Genomic DNA, 22,663 nt, shown 5'->3' on the forward strand with positions numbered 1-22,663 from the left:
TGGTCTGTCAAGTCTAAATTCGTGGATGGGGGACGCGAGGGTTTGTGAGTGGGTGAGGGCTGGGTGGGGCGGGTGGGTGATTGCAGATAGTTTATGGGGGACAACGGCGAAGGGAGGGATGGGCTGATTGGAGAGTGGTCTGGGGTGGGGAGACATGTGGAAAGGTGAAGGAGACATGGCATGTGGATTAACGAGTGTATGGTGCGTGGATGGGCGGGTGGGCGGCGAGGTGTTTGGTGATGATGGATGGTCGTGTTTACCGTGACACCGGCGGGGCGAGTGATACCTTATCTGGCGGGGCAGGCGACGGTTAATGATGCATGATGCGACACACACCTCTCCCCCCCTGCCTCCTCATCTCCATGCCGCTCTAACCCCTCGACCCTACCTGCCCCTGTCTGTATATGACCCCTTTGCCCTTTCACTTCCATATTTCCCTCACCGACATATCAGCGCATCCCCGTGTAGCGGAGACCCTTACTCCCCTTCACGCACAGTACGTCCTTCGTGTGTTAGTGGACTCAGTGTTCTTTCCCCTTTTTTTATATACACAAAATATACACTAAAGTATCATGACCAGTCAGCAGTTATTTTGTCAACATAAACGAATATTGAGTTGTATTATTTTTTCCATCCGTTGGACTCTTTCCGGTGAAATAGCTAATTTACACTGGACTATTCACACACAAACACACACACACACACACACACACACACACACACATACACACACACACACACACACACACACACACACACACACACACACACACACACACACACAAACACAGAGTACACGACTTCAATCTCCGCTCCTGAATATTATCCTCTGCACTGAACGTTACAGTGTCATTATATATAAAAGGATCTGTAGCGCCGGCCGTCCCCTATATACAGTGATACATATTATGACACGTGTCACCGAGGTGGTTGAAGGGAACGGGTATATGTTACTATTCGTTCTCATAAGTTTAGCTTCCATTAAACTGCAGGATGAAGAGCGACTCCTATTTTTTTTCTTTTTTATTGACCAAATTTATTGAACACTCATTTCCCCGCTATTAATTTGATTGTAGTTCATATTTTTCTTCCTTACTTTTCTTTGTGTCCTACTTTTTGCTTCCTCAGTCACCATCGAGTCCGCTTCTCTCTTTCATTCCTTTACCTTGTATTTGCGTCTCTCTTTTTTTTCTCTTATTTTTCTTTTACATTTCCTTGCGACCCTCAATCTCTCCGGATGGACCGTATTTTGGAGAGATTCGTTTTTCCTTCCATTCTCCGAAAGATGAAAAGGCAAAACATTAAAAAAAGAAGATTCGAAGCACAAAAGAGGAAGATAAGGTCAGACAGAGAGTAATATCGGGTAGTGGGCGAATGATAAGTAGACCGTAACCTTGTGGCGAATGAATAGAAAGGCGGGAGGAAGAATAATTGAAAGAGGAGAGGGTTGACAGGACAGAGCCACGTCGATGGAATGATCAAGGCGTGTGGCTGCGGAAAGAAACAGTTCCCCAGAAAAGGAAAATAAATAGTGATCGACAGGAGAAAAGGAAGCGTGCGGGGAGTTAAAGAATAAGAAGAAAGAGAAAATACAAAAGGAGGAGGAGGAGGGGGAAAGAGAAGAGAATAAAGGAAAGAAATAAAAAAAAACAGTGAAAGATGAGAAAGAGGAGACATACAAGGACACTAAGAAAGGAAAAGAAGAAAATGGAATAAGAGGGGGATGTGGAAAGACGAGACAGAGAAGAAAATGTAAAAGGGGAAGAAATACAGAGTAAAGGAAGAGCAAAAATCTGAGGAGAATTTCGAGTACGGAGCGAAGAAGGGAGGAAAGGGGAAGGGATCGGGAGAGAGGAAAGGAGGGAAGGGGAGGGATGGGGAATGAGGGAGGGATGTCTTTTCATCAAGCGGATCAAAGAACTAAATTTGATTGATGGTAACTGATACGACCGTAACAGATCAACAGATCCGTCAGGGAAACGGCAGGAGATGGCAGTGTCTGAAGAGGCCACGGGAAGGAGGCGAGGGGGGGGGAAGAGAGAGAGAGAGAGAGAGAGAGAGAGAGATGAATGGCAAGGAAAGGAAACATGAATGCGTTTTAGAAGAGGAGGAAGAAAACCGAAGAGGATGTCCTTGAGATGACTGAAAGGCTTTGGACGTAGGAGGGTGTGGGACGAGAATATAAGGAAGGCGGAATGACTCCTCCTGCCGGGAAAGGGTCTTAAGAGTCACCGATAGCAAGAATTTTATGCCCCGTATGTCGTACCGTAGACATTTGTTTATTCTCGTAGCTTTGGTTCTTATTTTCCTTTATAAGTCTAAGCCTATGATGCTAAGGAGCCTACAGTAAGAGCCTTCGTTATATGAAAACCACGGTCAGAGCTTTAGAATGGAGTGTGCAGAAGGAACGATGTATGTTTTGAGTTCATAAAATGTTGGTTCACCTTTTTGAATTACTTGCCCTGCCTCGGGACACATAAGAGGGAAAAATAAGACACATGCAATTTGTAGTTTAGATGCTGAATAGGTGAACTGATGTAAAATGTGAAATGAAAAGTTTTCCTAATGCTCTTACACTCATTATTATTATTTTATTATTATTGTTACTACTTCTACTATTACTACTACTACTACTACAACAACAACAACGCAACAACAATAACAACAACTACTACTACTACTACTACTACTACTACTACTACTACTAATAATAATAATAATAATAATAATAATAATAATAATAATAATAATAATAATACTGATGCTGCTGATGCTACAATAATACACATACTGTTCTTTTGTTTGCATCATTTTTTCTCCCTTTTGGTAAATTCTCTCGCAATATTTCCACTCACATGTCATTCCTCGCTCACTCCGGGTCCATCACAATGCCGCCTTTCACTCAGTCTCATCTCGTTCATCTTTTAGTCTATACACCCGTGTCACTCTTCATAATCATTTGTCCATTTCCTGTTCACGCCGAGTCATCTTCACATCTTAACTATCGCTCTACACTCTCACAAACTCATTTACTAGAGTCTATCATTATATCGCTAATAAGTCATTCCTCGGTCACAGTTACTCCATATTATTCATCACTCATCGTAACCTTCCTCCTCCCCCTTTCATCTCAACTCTGACATTTTATACACAGACAGACTCACTATTATTGCCCTTCCATACACTGTTGATCATTACATCGCCACTCAGTCATTCCTCATCCCTCGTCTCTCCTTGCTACTTGTCACTCATCATAACCCTTCGTCCTCCTCTTTGCATCTCAACTGTGTCAATCTGTACACCCACAAACTCATCAGTATTGTCCTTCCATATACTCGTGTCCATCATTACATCGCTACTCAGTCATTCCATACTTCTCGTTACTCATCATAACCCTTCCTCCCTTCACTCGTCATTCCTCACTCATTCTCACACCTCCTCTCCTCTTCATTCCTTCCCTTACAATCTCTCCCTCTCCCTCGCGTAGGTGTGCTCAATTGCCCGACCCTCGCCAGGCCTTCGCTATGCTCTTCTTCGTATATTAGGCAAACATTTTCCTGGCATTCTTCCAGCCTTGTACGGCTCGGTAATCCCGGGAACATTTGCTAGATTGAATATTATCTTCCTCATAACTCACACGATATTACCCTCTGGCCGCCCTGCCGCTCCTGACCTCAGCTGGATTCACGCTTGGTTTAGTGGATATCTTTTCTCTCTCTCTCTCTCTCTCTCTCTCTCTCTCTCTCTCTCTCTCTCTCTCTCTCTCTCTCTCTCTCTCTCTCTCTCTCTCTCTCTCTCTCTCTCTCTCTCTCTCTCTCTCTCTCGCTCTCGCTCTCGTTCTCGTTCTCGTTTTCGCTCTCTCTCACTCTCTCTCGTCTTCTTCTTTCACGCCAAATTCCTGCCTGAACATTCCACAAGCAATTAATTAACTTGGCTGGATGCTCGCTTTCCATCCTCCTCCTTCTTCGCTTACTCCTCCTGCTGCTTCTGATCCTCTCCTCGCCTCCTCCTCCCTCTCCTCCTCCGCCACCGCCTCCGCCTCCTTCCATGCTCGAAATTTCACCAAGGGAGACTGCCACCTCATAATTTTCCGCCTTTTTCTTCCTTTATTTCTTCTTCGACCTCTTCATTTTCTTTTCTTTTCTGCCTCATCTTTTTATTTTTCTTCGTCTCCGTTTTCTTCTTTGTCTTTTCTTCCTGTATTTCTGTTCTATTATTATTATTTTCTTTTTCATCATTTTTACGTCCACCATTATCCACGTTCCTCTCACTCAGTGCTCCTCCTCCTCCTCCTCCTCCTCCTCCTCCTTCTTCTTCTCCTCCACCACGTCCTTTTTTATCCTCACCCTCGCTTTCATTTTCTTTACTTTCCTCCTGCAGCTCATCCTTACGCCAGCTCTCCTCCTTTTTCTTCCGTCTCATCGTTCTTCTCCTTTACCAAAAGCTAAACCGGCGTCCTGAAGAAGCCATTACTCTTCTTTCAGATAAAAAAAATACTGGAGGGATTATTTTCTTTGCGCTTTCCTTTCCCGCGTAGTTATTTAATTTCTCCCTTCCTTCCTAGGTCTTGAGAGAAAGACCCTTAAAAAAAAAAAGTAAAAAAGCAGACGAACGCATAAACAGACCATCCATTCATAAGTACGTCCATGGATAGAGAGGCACGTGCACAGGCCGGTAGATAGACAGACAGACAGCAAATCCAGCAAATGAAAGCAAATAAGGTGTAATCAGTCAGCTATAACGTGGCCTAAAATCGAATCTAACGGGATGCATTAATTGGGCCACACACACACACACACACATTCAGCATCACATCATTTGTTACCTTTTTTTTGCATTACCTGATATATTTCAAGCTCTTTTTTACCAGTGCCGTACCGTGATGCTGATTGATTTCCGTTTTCATGTAATGTATAGTCACGATTATTTTTATCCCGTCTACAAAACGGCGAAATCGAGGTCAAAAGTGTTAATGGAAAGTATGGCACAGCTCCGAGCGTTTTGTTGTAATAGTATATCTGAGGAAGGGATGCCAGGTGGTGGTAGAAAAGGGACCGTAAGCAAGATGGAAGGAGGAGCTGAAAGTGTTACCTGAGAAAGAAGAGAAGGTGAAGAGCGGTGAGCAGAGTGAGAAGGAGCAGTAGGCGAAAGAGAATGAGATGCATAAGAATGAAAATGAGCTGAGTTTGGCGAAGGAGAGAAGTGGAAGAGAGAGTAGCATGAGAAGAAAAGATGATGCTGATAATGATTGCGGGACAGCAGGAAGAAAAACGTAGAGGGGAGAGTGGGAGGGAAAAGGAGATGATGGGTAGGTGTATTAAGGGAGCAGGAGAAGGAGGACGAGAATGCTCATAATTATTGTGGAAGAGGGAAAAGAAAATCGAGGAGGAGAGAGAGAGAGAGAGAGAGAGAGAGAGAGAGAGAGAGAGAGAGAGAGAGAGAGAGAGAGAGAGAGAGAGAGAGAGAGAGAGAGAGAGAGAGAGAGAGAGAGAGAGAGAGAGAGAGAGAGAGAGAGAGAGAGAGAGAGAGAGAGAGAGAGAGAGAGAGAGAGAGAGAGAGAGAGAGAGAGAGAGAGAGAGAGAGGAGCACTGATAAGCCTTCACCAGTACCTGTAATTAAGGTAACTCCATTGAATAGGTGGGATAGGTCTCCCGTTGACCTAAAACCATGCGTAAGGCGACCAAAGGAAGTAATCTGTCTGTCCCTCTGTCTGTCTGTCTGTCCCGGTTTTCTCTCTTTGACTCACTCACTCACACACACACACACACACACACACACACACACACACACACACACACACACACACACACACACACACACACACACACACACACTAACACACACGCGCCAGTAAATAAAGCTTGACGGACGAATGGACGGAGAAAGGAGGAGGAGGAAGAGGAGGTGGAGGGGGAGGAGGAGGATAGGAGATGGAGGTGGAGTAGGAGTAAAAGAAGAATTTCGCTCCTTCAAAAGATCACAGTAATTCCGTACGTGGCGAAGCAGACGTGGAATGCAATTTGCCTAAAAGAGATGGAGGAGGGGGGGGGTGTGTGGATAATGGGATCCTGGTATTTAAGGGAACATGTGTGAGGGGCGAAGATGAGGCGGATGGTCTGTTGGTCCGTCGGACGGGCTGGCGGACGTCGGGCTCGGGGCTTTGAGCTTCAGGCTTTACCCAGTAATACGATCCGCCTGAGAATTAGCTTCATAGTGGCATTAATGCGCGGGAAAGATGCTCCATAATGGCGCTCCGGAACGAGAATTTAGAATGGATTATCATTCTTTGAGTTTTCAAGCCAACGAGGAGAAAAGGCGAAATGGGCGTAACACAGATCCAGATTAAAGCCATCAAGAGGTAACTCCGTCCCGGGTTGAGTGAGCGCCTCAAATTAAACGGAGCAGAAAGGGAAATAAGAGGGGAGAAAAATAAAACAGGAGTAGGTCGGAAGGGTTTACTGGCGGAATTTAAACCTGACTGTGACGGGGCCGTAATAGAGCAGCGGCCAGAGGAATTGGATCGGACAGAAAAGGAAAATCATGTAACGAGAGGGTAAGCGGAGCGTGCCCGTCGGAATGGAGGGCGTCGGGTCCATCCATAGCGCGGGGAGAAGGTGGAACGGGGCAGCTCACGCCAAAGGGAAGAGTGCCCGGCCAGGGGAACATAAGAGAGCCATGTCAAGAAAAGTTTGGCATCAATGCTTATGGAAAATACGGACATGAAAGAAAGAATCACGCCGCTCACTGTACGCTCACTATTAGGAAGGCATGCACGTCACCACGGAGAAACAGTCTATACCAGTGTGAAGAGAAGCTTAAGGTGGAATAATAGAAATGAAAATCTCACGCCGGCAGAACACATAGTAAAGTCAAGCAAAGTAAAGTTAAAAATATTCATGCTGTTGAAAAATAAGTACGCTCAAGGGAGGAAGAGAGACAGCAGCAGGGGAAAAATTAGCTTCATAGTAGTATCTCTCTCTCTCTCTCTCTCTCTCTCTCTCTCTCTCTCTCTCTCTCTCTCTCTCTCTCTCTCTCTCTCTCTCTCTCTCTCTCTCTCTCTCTCTCTCTCTCTCACACACACACACACACACACACACACACACACACACACACACACACACACACACACACACACACACACACACACACACACACACACACACACACACACATTTTCACACATTTTATTGAGTCTTTTGAGCCTCATTTTGCCGTTTTCTCCTCCGTTTTTTTTAATCTCAAAATAATTTCCAAACCCATAAAAGGTTCTGTAATGATGTTCCGGCAGCCCCAAAACTGAGCCGTATTTACTCGCTTTACACATTAATCATTTGATAGGCAGAGTATTTAACGATGGCTCCCTTCTCATTAGGTATCGTAGTAATTAGGTCACAGCGGTAGCCATAGCCATTCAGCAGTTAATTAATTTGTTTTCCTGTTACATGGAACCCGAGGCACTTATCCGCTCAGTAATTAATCCCTAATAAACGTAATTGTAAAGGTAAATGTCACCGGAATAAAAAAGTTATGAAAAGTCTGGAACACCAACCATTATGAAGCGATAGACATACACTGGGGCGGTGCGCGATGTACAATAACTTCATGTTCGAGGTGGCAGAGGAAGGATGACCCCGCCAGCCCGACAAATGGCGTGTCAGGAAGTGTCTCCAACAACTAGTTTTTCTGAGTACTGCTGAGGGAGGCTTTTACGTCCCGCCTCCTTGTAGGGACTCAATCCTTTTCTGCTCCTGCCACTCCTGGGGAAAAGTACGATCTGGAAGCCCCTGCTCAGGACCCTGCCAGCTACTACACACGTCCTTGTCCTACTTTCAATCCCTGTCATCATCATAATAGTCATCTCTGTTCTTTATCGTCAATCACCTCCACCTTACCACCTAACAGTCATTAGTCATCATTGCCCCTTTCACCTGTTTTTATCCCCATTTCTTGTTCAGCAGTCAGTCAATCAGTCATCACCCAGTGCCTCCCAACAGTCCTCAGTTCTTTGCTCACACTAGTCATCATCACCATCTTTTGCTCACCAGTCACCACCAGTCCTTGTCACCCCGTCATCATCAAATTCTCTACCTCATCACTGCCTATCTAAAATTCATCGGCATCAACGGTTTTATTATAGCCGTGTCTAAAGTCAGTAATGAATTCATATATCGGTAATTATCCCCGCCGGCGGGTCGTCAGCGCCGGCCTGAAATCAATAGCATTATGAAGCATTATGATACTTATAAATTTCCTCTCCGGCCATATGTTCCATAGGCGGGCCATTGAAATGAGTTCCTGTCGCGCACAAAAGTTTATGGATGTTAATTATATTTCCCTTGACAACAAAGCCATTGAGTACATGACGGCACAGATATCATGTTATCTATTCTTTATTCTCAAACAAGTGGCGTAACATTTACAGGTGACTTGTTATTCCAAAGCACATGTAGTGCTAGCTCATCCTGCACCCCTGTCTTTCCCCTTACCTTGCTCATCATTTATCAATAATCAGCCTCCTTTATCTCCATTACAGACTAAAGTGTATGATAATCAGACAGCGCTGTATATATTACAGCTGTTTCCATCACAGACTTATGTTTCTAATATTTTGATATTAATGTAACAACCACTATTTCAGTTACCCCTTTCATGTCCCTTACCTGTATGTATAGCGTTATCAATGACTTGCTCTATATCCATCACATCAGTCATACTCAACTATAAACGTTCTTTCTCTGTTTATTTTCACACCTTAGATGCTTTCCTTAACGTGAATGTACCTACCTTTCATCTCAGGAGCCCCGCCACGCTTTCTTAACCCTCCACCTTACGTAAAATCGTTTAAAAGTCAAAAGGCAGAAAGAAAAGATAATAGTTAAGAAGATACTCAGACGTGGGATTACTTATTTCTCTTCAAAACGTTTTCGTTTCGCAATCTTTCATTTGTGTGTGTGTGTGTGTGTGTGTGTGTGTGTGTTTGATCCAGCCATCCTACCGTTGTCTGCAATGGAAAAGTCATCACGTCATCACCTTTTGTCCTTGGCATCACGTACCTTGTGTCCTCGGCTGAATTAAGTAAATATTAACACAGTTCCTCATATCTCTATAAACTCTGTATATTTCATCACTCTGTCACTCTGCTTCTGCCCTCGAGTGACCGTCATGAATTGATAAGATAATCCGCCGAAGCAGTCCCGGGCGGTATAAGGATTAGGTCGCTCAATACAGGCGCCGGATAGCCTCTGATCCCTGAATAAATGATAAAAATTCATATTGCATCAAACCGATCAATACGTGCCTATTTTAGCTAATGACTTCATGGAGCACTTTTGAACGAGAACCTAATTAGTTACAGAGTACGGCATAGTACGCTCTTGCCTGTAAAAAAAAACGTGAATAAGTAAAAAGTAAAGCCTGATAAAGCGTATGCGATTTTTTTTTCCCAGGGAGCGAGTGTTGTGTTTATATTACAAGCGACGGGCGAGCGCTTCCACTTTGCAGGCTGTTACTCTGGATATTGGTTGCTCAGGGGCTGATTGGGCTTTTAGACTGAAATGTTGGTTTAGCCGAAATGAAGCTTGAGCCCGCCAGTCCACGCTTTCTAACCGTTCTGCATTAATTCAAGTGGTACTCTGCGAAGTTTAAAGGTTTCTTCCATCTGTTGCCGGCGTGCATTAGTTATTCAAAGGGAAAATGTAAGTGGGGTTTTTTTCAAGCTATCTGTTTTCATTAAAGTTCATTATGCGTAGAACATTGTAACCATAGTAATATAAGACGTACGGACACAGCTTACAGATTTCTTAAAAGGTTGTATCGGACTTCCTCCGTTCCTTCTTTTCTTTCTCTTTCTCTTCCTCCGTATATATTATCATATTTTCCCTCTCTTTCCAATACGTTTTCCCCCATCCCTTTCTTCCACTTTCGCTCATCTCTATCCTCGTCTTTCCCCTTTTGTCTCATCAGACCCTTTCCCTGCCAACTTAGGACCTCTTCCCTCACTCCCACCCTTCCCTTTTCCTCCTACCCCTTTATTTTTTCCTTCACCTCCCTACTTTTCTTCCATCCTTTCATCTCTTATGTTTTTCGTGGTTTTGACAGCAATTATTCCAGCCGTGTGCAGTTGAGTTGCCGCGGAGAGTGACTCGAAGATCAAATGAAGTGACTGTTGCAGCTGCCTCAACTAGAGAGCATCGAGGAGCAGGATAATAATAATAGTAATAAAATATAATAATAATAATAAGAAGAAGAAGAGCAGGATTATAAGAAAGAAGAAAATAAAGGAAGGAGTAGTATGCGAGGTATAAAAGAAAACAAGGTGGCTGAGAGGGACATGTTCAGATAGAGGAAGAGAAGTGTGAAAAGAAGAAAACAAAGTAATAGCAACAGGAAAAGCATTAGGAAAGAACGTGGATGAGGAGGACGTACTTAAAGCTTGTAAACGGTCTTGGGGAAGGAAGGAGAACGGGAAACACGAGCAGGGCGCAGTGAGGGCGGAGAGGAGACAACAGAACAGTGAGATCAGGAGGAATGACGAGCTGGTTGTGGTATCCTCTCCTCCTCCATAACCAAGGTCTCCCGAACCCCCTGTGGCCGCGGAAATGTGCTGCGATATCTTCAAGAAACAAATATTCTTCGCGCCATTACGCCTTCCCCCCCCCTCCCCCCACCCCCGTTTCCATCTCCCCCACCACCCTTTTTTTTTTACCCAGAATTGATATTGATGATCTCCTCCAACGTTCCCTCCCCCTTTTTTTTCTTTTTTTTTTTTCTCTCCATATCGTCTGATGCTCCCTGTGACATTTCTAGCCGAGATATTTCGTCCCCTTGTTTCTTCTGACGGTTGTGTTCGTTGATACATTTTCTGAGACATTTTTTGGTGAGCATCCTTTCAGTGACTCAGTTTTATTCATACCCATAACGAATAAGAGATATTAGATATTGTCCTTCTTATATGTCATCCCAAGGCGAGACTATTTTGGGGGGTATAAAGAGGCATCAGTTCTTTAGGGTATAAGAAGTGCTTGAGACGCAATAGGAGCGGAGATACTTTTGGGTGTAGATAAATACATATCGATACAGAATGGACAGAGTCTATTGCTACAGCCTCGTAACTAAAGCGAGGAAAAGTGTGGACGTTGAGGACGTTGTAGCTTCAAAGCTTCAAATATAACAGAAGGAAAACAGCACCAAGGCCCGGGACCAACACGACTGAATAATTGATGCAGAACCAAACACACACACACACACACACACACACACACACACACACACACACACACACACACACACACACACACACACACACACACACACACACACACACACACACACACACACACACACACACACACACACACACACACACACACACACTCAGTTCAAAGGTCCACACACCGAGACAGACTAACAAACTCAGGGCAAACTTGCTAAAGGAACCAGCAGACCGTTCGACCTGCATAGGCTTCAGGAGAGCAATAATTAACAAGGAACACACATGCTACTTAGTAAGACACACACACACACACACACATACACACACACACACACACACATACACACACACACACAGGGTCGGACTCGCCTTGGCCACGCTCCCTGACAACACATCGCATCAATATATTCAGCAAAACGTATGGTGATGTGCCGTCGGGTCCTCGGACAGAAACTGGTAGTCGTGTTCCTTTGCTCCAAAATTGGTGATATATACGAAGTGAGGGAGAATGTGGGGCCTGGTAGGGTCTGGGGAGGGTTGGGAGTCTGTTGGGTCTGGGGGGGGTGTTGGGAGAGTCGCTGATGCCGGTGGTAGAGAGCGTTAGGGGAAGGGAAATAGGGAGGGTGAATTAAGATGACATAGTAGGGGAGCCAGACATGAAATCGAGGATGTGAAGTAAAGGGAAGGGCAGTTAATGGTATGGGATGATCTGTAGTCCGTATAGCTTGAGGTAAAGGATGTAGGGGTGATTGGATGGAGAGGAAGGAGTGTGGATGGAGATGGCAGGGTAGGGGAGGTAAAACACATAGTAGGGTAAAGGAACCAGGGGTCGGAGTTGGTCCAGAGTTGGTATTGCTTGGTGGCAGGGGCGTTGGAGAAGGGGAGTCGTGGATGGAGGTGGTAGGGTGGTAGGGGTGATTGAAAGGGGAGGAAGGAGAGTGGATGGAGATGGCAGGGTAGGGGAGGTAAGACACAGGGTAGGGTAAAGGAACCAGGGGTCGGAGATGGTCTAGAGTTGGTATAGCTTGGTGGCAGGGGCGGTGGAGAAGGGGAGTCGTGGATGGAGGTGGTAGGGTGGTGCCAGGGGAGTGAGACAGGAACGGGGACGTTATGTTCAGGACAAAGAGTCTTCATTTTTACTTATTTCAGTGGTACTCAGGGAAGAATTATGTGCGTGGCGGGGGTAAGGAGGAATGCGGGAAGAGCGACGGGTAATAACTGTCGGTGAAAGAGAACGGTGTAATTATCTTTTTTCTATGTGTGTGGCCGTTGTGTCTCGTCTCTGTGTGTGTATGTGTATGTGTCCTCGTTTTCGGTCTTAGCTTTAGTATGTGTGTGTTTCCAATTGCAGTGTGGTGGGTAAACAGCATTAGTATGTGTGTGTTTCCAGTTGCAGTGTGGTGGGTACAGCATTAGTATGTGTGTGTTTCCAGTTGTAGTGTGGTGGGTACAGCATTAGTGTGTGTGTGTTTCCAATTGCAGTGTGGTGGGTAGACAGCATTAGTATGTGTGTGTTTCCAGTTGTAGTGTGGTGGGTAAACAGCTTTAGTGTGTGTGTGTTTCCAATTGCAGTGTGGTGGGTAGACAGCATTAGTATGTGTGTGTTTCCAGTTGTAGTGTGGTGGGTAAACAGCTTTAGTGTGTGTGTGTTTCCAATTGCAGTGTGGTGGGTACAGCATTAGTATGTGTGTGTTTCCAGTTGCAGTGTGGTGGGTAAACAGCTTTAGTATGTGTGTGTTTCCAGTTGCAGTGTGGTGGGTAAACAGCATTAGTATGTGTTTCCAATTGCAGTGTGGTGGGTAAACAGCATTAGTATGTGTGTGTTTCCAGTTGCAGTGTGGTGGGTAAACAGCATTAGTATGTGTGTGTTTCCAGTTGCAGTGTGGTGGGTAAACAGCTTTAGTATGTGTGTGTTTCCAGTTGCAGTGTGGTGGGTAAACAGCATTAGTATGTGTGTGTTTCCAGTTGCAGTGTGGTGGGTAAGCAGCATTAGTATGTGTGTGTTTCCAGTTGCAGTGTGGTGGGTAAACAGTTTTAGTATGTGTGTGTTTCCAATTGCAGTGTGGTGGGTAAACAGTTTTAGTATGTGTGTGTTTCCAGTTGCAGTGTGGTGGGTAAACAGTTTTAGTATGTGTGTGTCTACAATTGCAGTGTGGTGGGTAAACAGCTTTAGTATGTGTGTGTTTCCAGTTGCAGTGTGGTGGGTAAACAGTTTTAGTATGTGTGTGTCTCCAATTGCAGTGTGGTGGGTAAACAGCTTTAGTATGTGTGTGTTTCCAGTTGCAGTGTGGTGGGTAAACATACGTACCAGGGATTTTTTTGTTGTTGCTCTTATGTCTTGTTTGTTTTCTTGTGGGTTTCTAGTTTATATTTATGTATATGGCTGTGTCCTTTTGGTACCCCACTTTGTTCAGGCAAGATTATATTCCAGGTGGATTGTTTGGGTATGGAAATGTCTTACGCTGTTCTTGTCTCATTTATATCTCATTTATATATTTTTTATGAGGTTGGCTTGGTTTTGGTATGAATTATGCGGGTGTGCTTGTATCTTACGCCATATCCTTGTCTCACCTAGCCTATTTGTGCCATGGCTGTCCCTGCGTGCATGGGCTATCTTTTATGTCCTTGTGTCCTTGTTCGTTCGCGCGGCCTTGTTGGCAAGGCCGCCGGCGGGGTCAGGAGGGGCGGTGATGGCGGAAGATGAGTAATGGAGATGTTGGGTCCCCGCGAGCTGCTGCAAGAAAGAAATCATGATAGATAGCTGTGGCCTCGGAAATGTTAGGATTGAAATGACAGGGAAGGAAGTTTGGAAGCGAAATAATAAATGTTGGAAAACAGTGCCTAGTTGCTATTAAAATTATATAAAAAAAATGCAAGCGGACTTAATTGGTAGCAGAATGAAAGGAATTCTAGGAAGAAGAAAAAGGAATAATGGAAGCAGATACACAGACAAAAAAATATAGAATAGTCAAGTATCTAGTTGCCAATGAATCGTGAAATACAACGCTACGAACAACAAGGGAAGTTTGAAGGTGTAGGGATGTAGAAAGGCTTAATGATGATGTCAGACTGGTGGTGGTGGTGGTTAAGGACATAAATCAGAACACATGAGGATAAGTCTATGGGAAGGAAAACCCATCTGATCGTAACCGAGAATGACGAGGAGTTTGGGGCGAGTTGAAGGGAACAGATTGAACTGCTGACGGGGGCGGAAGAGGACTTGTGGAGGAGAGGAAGCACGTTGAGTCTTGATGGACGCCGGGGCTCCATGACTCTGGCAGCAAACACACACACACACACACACACACACACACACACACACACACACACACACACACACACACACACACACACACACACAAACAAACAAACACGAGTAGGACAAACAAAAAAAGTAATATTTGGGGTTTAATTGTAGAAATGAAAAATAACACACACACACACACACACACACACACACACACACACACACACACACACACACACACACACACACACACACACACACACACACACACACACACACACACACATCAGATGTCCCATGTGAATAAATATATATATCAAGTTGTCAAGCTGGACTGAAATGTTCCCATAGGTCTTTGCTCTCTCTCTCTCTCTCTCTCTCTCTCTCTCTCTCTCTCTCTCTCTCTCTCTCTCTCTCTCTCTCTCTCTGTGTCTCTCTCTCTCTCTCTCTCTCTCTCTCTCTCTCTCTCTCTCTCTCTCTCTCTCTCTCTCTCTCTCTCTCTCTCTCTCTCTCTCTCTCTCTCTCTCTCTCTCTCTCTCTTTTTATTTAAACAAATTTTTACAAAAAAAGGAGGCTCAAAATTACACTTTTTAGGTATAGTTATTCTAAGAGCCTGCGTATGGGACAAATTGAATTGTCGAATGTTTGAAACATACAATCATACAAATACAAAATACGAAAAAGTAAAGAAAAACATGTAAAAACAATATGGAATAATGTCAGTTTGTCACTTTATATTTATAGTTCATAGCACTAGCGCACTTGGGTGTCCCTCACGCCACCTGTGAGCAGCCAGCTTCACCTGCTGCGTGCTCATGTTCTCCACTTGGGGAGTGGCTGCCGTGAACATGTTCCACAGGTGTGTGGTCCTGGCTGTGCTCTCTCTGTGCTCTCTCTCTCTCTCTCTCTCTCTCTCTCTCTCTCTCTCTCTCTCTCTCTCTCTCTCTCTCTCTCTCTCTCTCTCTCTCTCTCTCTCTCTCTCTCTCTCTCTCTCTCTCTCTCTCTCTCTCTCTCTCTCTCTCTCTCTCTCTCTCTCTCTCTCTCTCTCTCTCTCTCTCTCTCTCTCTCTCTCTCTCTCTCTCTCTCTCTCTCTCTCTCTCTCTCTCTCTCTCTCTCTCTCTCTCTCTCTCTCTCTCTCTCTCTCTCTCTCTCTCTCTCTCTCTCTCTCTCTCTCTCATCAATTTCACAGAACTTGTCAATAATGAAGCAAATTTATTCATGACCTAAAAGTTGAGTGATAAAACTGAGATTAAGGAGGAACAGCACGTGTAGGCGCGGCCCGAGAGAGCTGGACAGGACATTTGAAAAGGGAGCTAATTAAAGGTGAGCTAATTAACATATTTATGGGAGGGAGGAACAAAACACTACCATGAATCCTTAGGTTTTTCATTCTTCATCGTCTCGGTAATTTAGAGGCAAAAACAAAGATATCCGACGGTAAACGCAAAGGGTGGTTCTGAGTAGACGGAAAAATAAATAAAATGTTAATCTAATTAATGAAACGTTATTAATTGATTGTGTTGAATATGATGGTAGCAGCACGAGAAAAGCAGTGGTCATGTAGTAACAACAGCAGGAGCAACAGTGATAGTAGTAGTAGTAGTAGTAGTAGTAGTAGTAGTAGTAATAGGAATAGCTGAAGGAGGAGGAGGTAAAAGGCAAAGTCGCTCTAAATATCAGGAGAGGAAAAAGACGAAGGAAAGGAGGAAAGGAGGAGGAGCAAAAGAAGGAGAACAAGGAATAGTCGGTGTACGAACAATAGTAGCTGAACCTTTAGTAGTGATAATAGAAGTAGCAGTTGTTTTCGTTGTAGTAGTAGCAGTAGTAGTGCCAGTTGTTGTTGTAGCCAGCGTTGTGCACTCATAAGCCTCAGTCTGCAGCCGTCCTCCCGGTGCTCCCCTTCCCCTCACTATCAAGAGGAGGCGCGGGTCGCGTGGCTGGTCTTCGCCTTGTAATTGAGCGGCGGCTAAACAATGGGATTTAATCAAGGGGAAATAAATGCATACCCGAGTGTTTTTCCTTATTCACATTCACTTAAAAAGAAGGAAGACGGGGTTTGTTATTTTTTAGATGTGCATGTGTACTATAGTGGACCACAAGTACGTACATGCGTGTGTGTGTGTGTGTGTGTGTGAGTTTTGGTAGCAGTAGTTGTAGTGGTAGTAGTATTTTTATAGTAGTAGTAGTAGTAGTAATAGGAATATGAATAAGTATAGTGGTAGCTAGTATAGCAGTCGTAACAATAATAGTAGTAGTCCATGGAAGAAGAAGGAGGATTAGGAGGAGGAGGAGGAAAAGGAGGAGGAGGAGGAGCAGCAGAAGCAGGAAGAGTTGTGGTTGAAGAGTTTTGGTAAATAAAAAAAATAAAAAATCATGAGAGGATAATTCTTTTGTGGTGTTGATGTGTTGACTCGGACCAACTCACAGTAAATTGGCTTTAGCGGCGCCGGTGTGGTGGCGCCGCAAGGTGATGAATGGGCGTTTGAATCCATAGAACCTTTGATGAATTCCGCTCCTCTGTTTGATAATATTTATTTATTTTTTTTCATCTGTCTGTTCCATCTTCCCTAAACTCACTCGCCGTTATTCTCCTCCCTTTGTTTGGTCTTTCATCATAACTTTCTCTCTCTCTCTCTCTCTCTCTCTCTCTCTCTCTCTCTCTCTCTCTCTCTCTCTCTCTCTCTCTCTTTTTCTGGCCGCTGGCTCTAAAACTCCATTGTCCTTTTTCACCGCTATTACTTCCCATCCTATATCTCACCCTTCCATTCCCTCTCTTGCTCTCCCCCTCCCTCCCCTCCGGTCTCTCTCTCTCTCTCTCTCTCTCTCTCTCTCTCTCTCTCTCTCTCTCTCTCTCTCTCTCTCTCTCTCTCTCTCTCTCTCTCTCTCTCTCTCTCTCTCTCTCTCTCTCTCTCTCTCTCTCTCTCTCTCTCTCTCTCTCTCCTTATAGAAATTGTTGTATAATCGATTGGTGGAAGAATGTTTTGTAGTACGTACAGTTTAGGAAAATTTCGAAAATAAACAAAACGAAAAGGAATGGAAAATGTCACAACGAACATTCAGCGCATGAAGAAAAAAGAAATAGAAACGCATGGTAAAGAAAAAAACTCATATTTCCACGTTCTACTTCGATTTATTTTCCTCGCCATAAATTAAACCGACAAACTTTAACCATACATTTAAATTTACCTATTTTAATGTCCTTTTCCAAACACACACAAAGGGAGAGAAAAAAAAGCAAAGGAAAGATCTTACTTAATATGTAAACCGTAAATAATAGCTGGTGTTTTTGCATAAGACAACTTTTTTAGAAACAACTAATACTCATTTTTTTCTTTCCTTGCACCAAAATATAAATAATTCATAATAACGCGCGGTACAACATATTACGACTTTTTCTCTTATTTTCATCCACATTTTTTTTTTCTGTGAGGGCATTTGAGGGGAATGTGGAGTGAAGTGGAGTCGAGTGGAGCAGTGTGATGCAGGAGAAATGGCTATATCGCAATAGGCGGGTGGATGGTGGCGGTGTAGTGAGTGGGGCAAGTAGAGAGGTGGAAGGGGTGGGTAGGGCTGTGCAGGAGGAGTAGGTGGGTGGCGGGGTGGCTCGGTTGTGAAGTGAGTGAGTCTATTGATTGTGTCGCCCTCCCGTCCCCCTTCCCGGCCGTCTGTATGTCAGGGGCTGTATTTGTAGTTGTGATTAGGAACGTATGTTTTGGTAGCGCTGGTAGTAGGGTGCCTATACGCTCCCGGCTCTGATGATGGTAGTGAGGAAGATGTCGTGGTAGTTAAGCTGCTGGTGGTGGACATTGTTTGATGGTGACGGTATTAATAATCGTGACAGTGGTGATGGTTGTAATGGTGAGAAGCTGGTGGTGAAAGTAGTAGTTGTGCTGGTAATTATAATGGTGGTATTGGTGGTGATGGTTGTTGTTTTAGTGGCCGTGTGTATAAGGGTCGATATTTGTATTACATTCGCGTTGTTTTCAAGATCGTTAAAGGATGGATGAGATGAACAATGAAAATATATTAAGAAAAATATATATTTTTCCGTAGCTAAAATAGTTTGTTCTCCAAAGTTGAAATTGTATTCACGTGCTCTCTCTCTCTCTCTCTCTCTCTCTCTCTCTCTCTCTCTCTCTCTCTCTCTCTCTCTCTCTCTCTCTCTCTCTCTCTCTCTCTCTCTCTCTCTCTCTCTCTCTCTCTCTCTCTCTCTCTCTCTCTCTCTCTCTCTCTCTTCTTTTACACACACACACACACACACACAAACACACACACACATACACACACACGTAAACTACTTTTGTGTATGGTATCCTCACAAAAAACACAAACAAGTAAAACTGTCCGAAAGAAAAGTATTTGAGAACATAGTGAGACTTACGGTAGATGGCGCAGAACAAATGTGATGAAATTAAGGAGATCGAAATTTTGTGTGTGTGTGTGTGTGTGTGAGAGAGAGAGAGAGAGAGAGAGAGAGAGAGAGAGAGAGAGAGAGACGGGAAAAAAGAACTCATTTACGCCCGCATTTCGCATGGAGCCGCTGCATGCCTACTTTGCGTCAGGTATTCTCCCATTCGTCTGTATCCTTCTATTATGAAAAAGAGCCAGAAGAAGCACGAGACGCACGCCTGCACGCGGCAAAGAAAGATCCTCCCGCACGGTCGTCATTGTACGTTCGGGCTGCAAATAATTGTTTACCCTCCTACACGGCGAGGCTCGTGGCTTTGAAAGAAACCTGAAAACAAAACCCGAGAAAAAAAATGCTGGAGATTAAAGTTTCGTTTCCTTTTCACCAGCCGCCCTAATTTTCATACCATTTGTCCCCGGAATCCTACCTTGCGTATTCATGGAAGCCGGTTCTCTTTTTTTTCTTCTTTTCGGTCTAAGGGAAAGAGAAAAGGGTATGAAATTGATCTGGAACCATGCACTTGTTTAAAGGTGTATTTGGTTATTTATTTCTCTCTCTCTCTCTCTCTCTCTCTCTCTCTCTCTCTCTCTCTCTCTCTCTCTCTCTCTCTCTCTCTCTCTCTCTCTCTCTCTCTCTCTCTCTCTCTCTCTCTCTCTCTCTCTCTCTCTCTCTCTCTCTCTCTCTCTCTCTCTCTCTCTCTCTCTCTCTCTAAGTAAAAAAAAGTCTTAGTTGAAAACGCTGCTAGTTTCAATGCCGGCGCAAAAATAAAAAATAAAAATAAAAAAGTTTTGTCATCCGAAAACAATACATCTCGCTAACGCGGCTGGTAAAAAATGATCTATTTCTACTACAACTTGAAATTTCAGATAGGGGAAAGAAAACCCAATCCATCAAATCATAAATCACTTTGGTCATTGGAGAATTGGTTTGGAACTCATGTACATAGCGCTAGAAATGTCCCCCTCAGTGTGGTAAATTTGTGAATCCACCCAATTTACACCGTGATCCATTTTATTCCTGTAAGGGCCGATGGGTGAAGGTTTTGAACTCACTTCCACAGCACCAAAAACACCCGCCCTTCCTGTATTAAATCTGTATATTCACCTAATTTCCGTTCCACCATCGAGAACCTTTCAGGGTATTGAACAAACCACTCTACCACCACCTCCACCACCACCACACGGGGAGACACTGAGGCGCTACGTTCTCTCATCTCACACTGCCATCACCAGTGTCCCTCTTCCCCACATACCTTCCCTTCCTCCCTCCCTCTTCCCTCTCACGCCTCACCATCTCTATTCAGTCCCGCCTCCTTCCCTCTCCGGCACCTCCCCATCCTTCCCCGACATCCGCCGCCTCCAAACCAATTCTATTATCCGGGGAAGTCTCCACTCTCGGTTGATCTCATTACCAAAACAATTATATCAAGTCTGTGTCGTTGCAGCCCAGGTGGCCGACTCGAGGCGGTCCCCTGTTCCCCGGAGATGTCTTACGCAGGGTACACCAAGGGGAGAGCTTAGTACCCCCTTTCCCCCCCCCCATCTCTCTCTCTCTCTCTCTCTCTCTCTCTCTCTCTCTCTCTCTCTCTCTCTCTCTCTCTCTCTCTCTCTCTCTCTCTCTCTCTCTCTCTCTCTCTCTCTCTCTCTCTCTCTCTCTCTCTCTCTCTCTCTCTCTCTCTCTCTCTCTCTCTCTCTCTCTCTCTCTCTCTCTTTCTAATACTGAATAAATGATACACGTTCATGGTCGGCTAAGTAAGATTGAAGTGCCTACGGTGTACCTATTCGCTGTGACCACTTACACACACACACACACACACACACACACACACACACACACACACACACACACACACACACACACACACACACAGAAGGACAAAGCTTAATACACACCCAAGCACGCAGAAGGAGGAGGAGAAAGGACTCTCTCTCCCCCTAAAAGGAATAATCTCTTATATGCACAGTCCACTGCACACACGCGCTGGACCTTTGATACGGCACTCTGGAATTTTTCCCAGACTTCCACTCGCCATTAATTAGAGAACTTTTGTCTCGCTGCTCTTCAGGTGATGACTATTGCCCGTGCAAGGAGCCGTCGGGAAGGAGTGGTGGTGTGCCTTGGATTGCTGGAGGCTTTTCTTTCTGTTAAGCCAGGGGCGAGAACATAAGCGACAAAAAGACGGAGGGAAGAAAGAAGTCGCGGAAGGAGAAGGAGGAGGGAGAGGAGGAGGAGCGGGACGGTGGATGCATTAAGGGAGGAGAAGAGGGATATTGGAGGGAGGGACAAGCGAGGGGATGGCCGGATTATGGAAGATGAATTAATGTGGGAATGTGTCAGGAGAGAGGAGTAGTAATAAAGGGAAGGTGAATAGACCGAATCATCTGCGGGTCACTAAATCACGCACTTATTATCTGAGGTTGTATACTCTTCACGCCTCTAGTAACGTCTTGAGCATGTTAGTCTCATTCTTATTTTCAGCCCTTACCTTTTTTCTTCTTTAATAACGTTATCTGTATTCTGGACGCGCCGAAAATACACAGTGAATAGTCTGTCATCTGTAAGTAGATAACAGCGAAAAAGAAAGCTGCAGTTAGTTTACATTGCTAATCATGCCCTGAAAATACGCAGCGAAAACAAGTCTCTCAGATAACCAAAATGAATGGGAAAAAAAAAAATACAGAACACACGTCAGGATCACAACGCCAAGCCAAAACAAGAGACTGCATCAATAAGGCGACGTCTTTAGATTTCTCAGAGCCGCGACCCTCTTGATGTCCGTGTTCCTTTTGTGAGCACCTTTGTAGCTCGGCGGGAGTTCGAGGTTTCTGTTCAGCTGCTTCTGGCGGCGGGGGCGGCGGTGACAACGGCTGCAGTGGTGGTATTGGGTGATGGGTGAAAGGTGATGGCACGGGGCGAAGATAGAGAGGAGAGTGAAAGAGGGAGATGAATATAGATGACCAGGGAGAGGAGAGGGGCGCTATAGTTATTGGGGGTGGGATAAGAAGGGAGAAAGGGAGGCAAGATTTGGAATGCGTGGGGGAATGGGAGATAGAGAAGGGATGTGGAGAATGGGATGAAGAGAGAAGAAAGGTAGAGACAGGGAGTGGAGAGGGGGAAAGGGAATGAGGTGAAGGGATGGAAACAGAGGCTGTGTGTGTGTGTGTGTGTGTGTGTGTGTGTGTGTGTGTGTGTGTGTGTACCCGGGAGCGCCTGGCTGCCTTTGGCGCTGGCTCTGTTGTTGTTTTTGTCAATCATGATAATGAATCTGCAGGGGATGAAGGCTCCATGCATAGTCGTGACGCAGGGAATTCCGCAAACCTTTTTTTTTTTTTTTGGCGTGAGGTGAAAAAAATATTTTGGCTACCTGTTGTCGAATTGTTGGCGCTGATAGATAATTTAGCATGTAGATGGCTAATGCTGATTGATGGAAAAATACCTGTTGATTAATTTGGAGCTAATTGGAGTATCCCGAAAGGTAATACAAAAGGACTCGCTCGCATCCCGCATAATAAAATCCCCTGAACGGTTTGTCGTGCCTCATCAAAAGGGAGTCGTAATTATCTTACTTGTAATTGTTACTGACTGCGGGTTTTCTTTTTGGAAGCTTATATGGAATCGTTTTCGTCCAACCCGAGGCCACAGCACTGAATTCAGACGATTTTTCAATTTTTTTCCTCCAAATTTGACTGACAGGATTCAATAATTTTATATTGAACGAAATATTTTTTGTTTGTAAGTTTTGGAACTGTTATTTTTCAGACTTAAAAGAAAGCGTTGGATTTCCTTATACAGAAAC

At 44.6% G+C, this 22,663-nt stretch overlaps 1 protein-coding gene across 1 annotated transcript in view; it reads left to right on the forward strand.

Annotated features, from left to right (window-relative positions):
* LOC126994337 (nephrin-like) overlaps positions 1-22,663 on the forward strand; it is a gene marked incomplete at its 3' end in the record, with an annotated part of 243,840 nt that overhangs the window by 145,247 nt on the left and 75,930 nt on the right.

The sequence above is a fragment of the Eriocheir sinensis genome, chromosome 1 (assembly GCF_024679095.1).
Source record: "Eriocheir sinensis breed Jianghai 21 chromosome 1, ASM2467909v1, whole genome shotgun sequence".
NCBI classification, from domain to species: Eukaryota; Metazoa; Arthropoda; class Malacostraca; order Decapoda; family Varunidae; genus Eriocheir; species Eriocheir sinensis.